The 6,000-nt window shown below is 39.2% G+C and overlaps 1 protein-coding gene across 4 annotated transcripts in view; it reads right to left on the reverse strand.

The window, feature by feature from the left end:
* Window positions 1-5,220, reverse strand: part of LOC120527343 (disabled homolog 2-like) — a 118,167-nt gene extending 112,947 nt beyond the window's left edge. For 2 of the 4 annotated variants that reach the window (XM_039750634.1, XM_039750635.1), the window contains exon 1: window positions 4,961-5,220. The gene's annotated coding sequence lies outside the window, so the exon portion shown is untranslated. The remainder of the gene's footprint in view (window positions 1-4,960) is intronic. The other 2 variants (XM_039750637.1, XM_039750638.1) reach the window with 2 other exon arrangements.
* Window positions 5,221-6,000: the final 780 nt, after the last annotated feature.

The following is a 6,000-nucleotide window of genomic DNA, read 5'->3' on the forward strand; positions in this document are numbered from 1 at the left end:
CTATTGTTTTTGCACCCAAATCCTAGTTTGTGTCACATTCTTTACTGATTTCAAGGCAGTGATGAACTATAAGATGCCCTGGATTTAATCCGTGCAAGGGTTCAAAATGACAATGCATTACAGTTTGCCAGAAGGCACAGTAAAATGGAAGATCATATGCTTTGAGGAGATCAAAATGGAGCTTTTTGTTCATCAGACTAAATTCACCATCCCCACCATGAAATACGGTGATGGCAGCATCATGGTGTGGGGATGCTTCCCTGTAGCATGCTCTAGAAAGCTTGTAAGGGCAGAGATTAAAATGAATGCAGCAAAATACAAGGAAATCCTGAAGCAAACCCTGATGCAGTTTTTAAGAAACCTGTACCTTGGGAGATTTGCTTTCTAGCAAGAAAATGACCCCTAACATAATGCCAAAGGAACAAAGGAATGCACTTTGAAGAAAAAAAAAAAAAAATGTCCTGGAGTTGCCAAGACAGTGTTCAGATCTCAATCAAGGTGGTGGATTTGTAAAAGACTGTTCGCTCACCATGTCTATGCAACCTGAAAGAACAGAGGAAAAAATGGCAGTGTCCATATGTGTAAAGTTGACAGACAGAGACGCAAGGCTCTAATTGCTGCCAAAGTTAAATCTTCAAAATACTGACTTGAAGGAGGTGAACACTTACACGATCAATTATTTTGTGTTTCATACTTGTATCTAATGTGCAAGTGAAAAACTGATCCCTGCAGAGTGGTCTAAATTAAAGTTCTTTTCTGGTCTCCAATATTTAAAAAGTCAAATTACTTACAAGGGGGTGAATACTATTTATAGGTTCTGTATTTCTTCATCACTCTTTTTCTAACTGCAGACTTCTAAATCTATATTTACATATTACACTTCACATTCAAGCTCACTTACTGCATGCCTGTCAAAAAAATTTTACTCCACTTGTACCATCTGTTAAAAGTTTAGACTCTACAGTATTTAATAATACAAATAACTTATCATCAAGTACAACTTTAAATTATAGTATGCAAGTTGCTTAATCTAAGCAGCATACTATAAATAGCACTGTCAAATGTGCTTTACTCAATTCAAGGTCACAGGGAGCTTTATCTAAAGTAATTTACTGAAGTAGCAAAGAGCTACAATCCACATACAGTAGGGCTACACACAGCAGATCTAATTCAGAAAAAAACAGATTTTCAGAGTTTACGACAGTTCTGCAGCCATTTACACACTACACCATGTGTTCTATAAACTGATAAATCTTGAGGTATTTTATACTAGATAAGAGAGTTATATACTGTATGTTTGGCAGCAGCTGGCTGCAGTTGCAGCATCATAAAATATCAGGATATTTCTAAATCAGTATCCCCACCATCTAAACCACTGCTTGTTACCACACTCATACTGGATAGTTACTTTATTACCTTCACTTTACAATCCCTTTCATTAAACTTAAAAGTGATATAAGCCCAATATACTATATTGACCATCTATACCTATCTATCTAATTCACTAAGGCAAGACACCCATGGAAAACACGCCGGAAGGGGCGTGGATTCACTAAGCCACCGACAAGTAAGACACCTAAAGCGCACGCAGGAAGGAGTCACGCCCACCAACTCCAAGAAGTAAGCAGTCTTTAAAAACCGAGTTTTCGGTTACGACGCACAACCGCGTGCACCATAGCAAACTGTTTTACACGCTACATACAGCAATTCGCATCCATGACAAACATGCATCTTCTTAGATGCTCCTGCAGGAATACGGAAAGTCTACGTGAGTCACAGGTGCATCTGGACTGTGCAAAGACAACAACAACTCAAGTGACGAGTTGGAGGTGGGCACATGAGCGATGGCGGTCCGCCAGTTTTCAGTCACGGACGATTGTGTGTTGGTTCATTCCGTGCACTGTTACAATGTTGCTTTTTTTGCCGATTTATTGCGTTACCGATTTTTCAAATGTTAATTTTCTCCCTGTGCTTAAAAATCATTAAAAAACCGGCCCGATTATGCGGCGTATGGCACGCCACGGGTTGGCTAGTATATCATGTTTGTCCATTCATTTGAAGAAATGTCACTGGTTTTTAGCAATATCTTAAAAAAAAAGGCCCATTTAGATTTTGCATTTGCAGTATAAAATCACTTGCTTCTGAAAATTTTTGGATACTTTCACAGTTGCAATTTTTTTGTGTCAAGAATTATGAATAAAAATATAGTGGCCGTGCAGATACCGTAAGCATTGCTAGAAAACTCCTTAACATCGGGGGCACAAGACAGCCTCAGTTAGACTGGACCTGTTCAAATAGGAACACATTAAAGATATTCTTGGGCTCTGAACAGCAGCATTCACAATATACAAGTACCATTTAGGAATTAGAAACACTAGTGGTAAACAATCACCAAATCCCTCTGTATTTCCCAAAATAAATGGTAGAAAAATTATTCAGGATTCGATGAGCTACACATAAAAATTGTATTCTGAATGATGATGGGAAAAAAAAAAAATCACTAGTGTAAAAATAATGTAGAAACAGAAATAATGAAAATTGAAGATGGAAATCCGAAATACAATTAAGAATTGTCTTGAAAACTGGTTTGAAGGAGAAACAATAAGCGAGTCTAGAAACATATAATGCATTAAGTACATAATTAAGGGAAGGGTTTACCTTTCTTTATTTAAATTTTGCAATTCTCTGGTCCATTACAAGACATACAGGTACATATATAGCTCACATGTCAAGCTATACTGGTCTGAAACAAGCTCATAAAGAACCACAAGTACTCTTGCACCCATTTTCAAACCTACTTAATCCAGTTCCAATTCAGGGCTATGGTCAGCCAGAGTCAGTGTATCTCAGTACCTGGCATAATCACTCATACCAGACCAATTGAAACTAGTATATAGGGTTGCAGATACTATAAAGACATGTACAGTATGCAAACTTCATACAGACAGTAGTCGGGCACCATAAAGACATCAGCAATATTAGTTGGATTTAATTATGGTTGTAGTTAGTTAAGGTTTCCAAGGGTTGTTTTTTTTTCCTCCATAGTAATGAGAATATTTTGAATTCACGGTTCAAATCAATTCTCTTTTCGGCTAAAATAACCCTTATTGTCAGTCTGATGCATTTTTTAAGTAAAATAAATAAATACTCAACAAGACACAAAGTACAAATTAAGCAGTAAATATTTTATTATTTAGCTTAAAATTGACAAATAAAAAGCACCAATGCAATTACTTTTAGTCATTAGCCTTTATTTGTTATTAATTTAAGAATAAAGTTTGACAATTATAACCAGTTACTGACTCTCCACTATTCTATTCCTCTTCTTGGTATCCTGCTGTTGCACTTGCTATTAGTGCCACACAGCCATTCCCGCCCATGTAATGCAACACCACAGATACAGGGATTCAATGACAAAAGCTTTAATAACATTTTTACACAGGTCGGTACACAATAAAGATTCCGTAGAATGCCCAAGAAGGATCAGGGAGCCAAGCCAGCTGGCCTAATTAAGAAGTAGGATTTTTTTTTTTTTTATTCCTGAACTAGGAATTGTCTCCAGTACTGCCCCTGACTACAGGTTTGTTGCATCATTAGGTACAATTTCTGTAAATCTGACATCTACTGCACTGGAACGATCAATCATGGCCTGCCCAAAGACAACTAAGTTTTACCACTTCACAGTATTCCTAAGAAAACTCTTATTCTCACTGTTTCTACTGTACCCATGGGTATGTATCTGTCCCACATTCCTTAGCTGCGCTAAATACTTACAAAAAAGGAACAGGTAATGTTGTTGATTAATTTCATAAAGCACAATACAATATTCTCAAACTTAGTTTGGGATTTGCCTTATTGGCAGCACTGAGACAAGGCACAAAAAAGTGCCCTAAACAAGTCCACCACAATGAGTACATACGAAGAGTCAGTTTACCTAATCAGCATGTTTTACACTTTAAGTTACTGGTATACAACGTTTAACTGGACAACTGAGCAATTAGCTAACCAAAACGAGCTTCTTGGATTAGATGGTTTTCACTCAATTATTGCAGTTTCTTTTCACAACGTAAAACGTTTTCTGTCGATCTATTCCAAGACTCCCCATGTTTAAAAATAGCTGCGAGAATAAAATTCAAGGCTTAGGCTTTTCTTCCAATGCCGAGCTTAATGTTCAGAGTACTTCCACTGTGGCACTCTGCCAAGGGAGATCGACAATTAACACATTAACGTGTCAGGTAGGGTTTTAAAGTCCCGCAGTCTCTGCAACACTGAAAATCTTCCAAAGCATTTTAATTACTGAAAAAACAAAACGGTAACCTGGAAACGTTTACGTGGTAGCTATAGAATGCATGCACGACCCCCGCTGGGCAGGATGCTACAGTATGCTTTACTCCCCAGCTTGCTCGTGCTGTCCCATGCCGGCTAACGACCTACCGTGAAACACTAACACGACAGCAAATTTCCTTATTTTAACCTACTCCACGTTTGACGTTTCTGTGAAGCCACAAGACGGCAGCTATTTTTCCTGTTTTATCTTTTTCTTCGTTTCTAGCAGAACACAACACTCGCCACGTCAAGCTGCTCGAACATTTCGTGCGGACGCGTCTCGAAGTTATCCAAATACTTTCCCCATTGTAAAACGCTATTAAAAACACGAACTAAATTCGATAATAGATAAATTCAATATTTATATTACTGACTTAAACTTAATACACTGACTTGCTGGCTAATGTCTGTGTAATTTTGTGAATTACCTGTTCTCGGTGGAGGCATCGCTCCTTTAAAACACCTAAGCAATTATTAAGGATTATTCACAGTAAAATAATAAACGAAGACAAAAAAACATAATATTTAACCACAGCACAAACAAAAAAGTGATTTCATTTCGGTTTCCTAAAAGTAAAAAAAGAAAGAAAAGCGCATCGATATGGCATACTCAAGTCCCGAGTAAAAGACTCACCAAGCGTCCGTCCGCCTCTGTCCGCATATCTGCTCTACCAAAGCTTGACAGGGAGACAGCGAGAGACTCTCTGCTGTGTGCGCTGAACTGAACTGAACTGGACCGGACCCCGGCTCCTTGGCGGATCAAAGCAGCCTCCCGCGGCCACTCGGATATGTTTCTAATCAGGCTCTGGCAACTCGGCGCTGCGCAGGAATGCGCTGTGATGTTTCTTCTGCCGGAGCTCAGGGTTCCTCCCCCACCGCGGGACACAGGCTGCTTAACTCCGTGTTTGCTGGCCCACGCCTTTTACGTGCGGGTTAACTCACCCAAGACAGCTTCGCACAAAGAGTTCCACGTGTATGTGCGTCACAACTACTATTCAGGGAAATGGGAATGGAGATATTCGGGATTGAAAGGGACAGGTATGGTAAAGAACCGTTACTCAAAAAAAAAGTCTAAATAACAACGTATGACACCACAGTCCATTATAACACATTGTGCTTTGTGGTCTATATATAGTTTATTTTTATACATGTCCTATTATATGTCTTTGTCAATCAAGATCAGAGTGACAGGGGCAGAATTTTTAACATGAGGGTCGGGTGTATGGCAAGAACCAAGCGTGGACTAGGCGACACTCAGCGCGCTTAGTTTTAACAGTCAGCACTAACCCTTAAGGGCATGGAATTTGACAAAGCCCACATTAACATGAGTAGAATATGCAGTCCCCACACAGATGGTACTGGGTGATATTAAGCTCCTGACACTGGAGCAGCGAGGCAGCAATGCTAACCAGTGCATCATTGGGAGATGAGGTCTTATTTAACTGTGCTGGGCATAAAGCCAGTCCACCTGTGGACACATATCACCACACTCACATATACAGTATATGTCCAATTTAGAGCAGTCAATCAGCTTGAAAGAAGGCTTTAGGATATTTCAGGGTCACATGCACATATTTCTCCAATCAGAGTGAAAACTGATTAAGTCTGTTGCTCAAGCAAGGGTCGTGCACCAAGTCATTTGTGGGGATTTAATCTAGGATATGAGTTTACAGT

This window comes from Polypterus senegalus, chromosome 4, assembly GCF_016835505.1.
Source record: "Polypterus senegalus isolate Bchr_013 chromosome 4, ASM1683550v1, whole genome shotgun sequence".
Taxonomy (NCBI): domain Eukaryota; kingdom Metazoa; phylum Chordata; class Cladistia; order Polypteriformes; family Polypteridae; genus Polypterus; species Polypterus senegalus.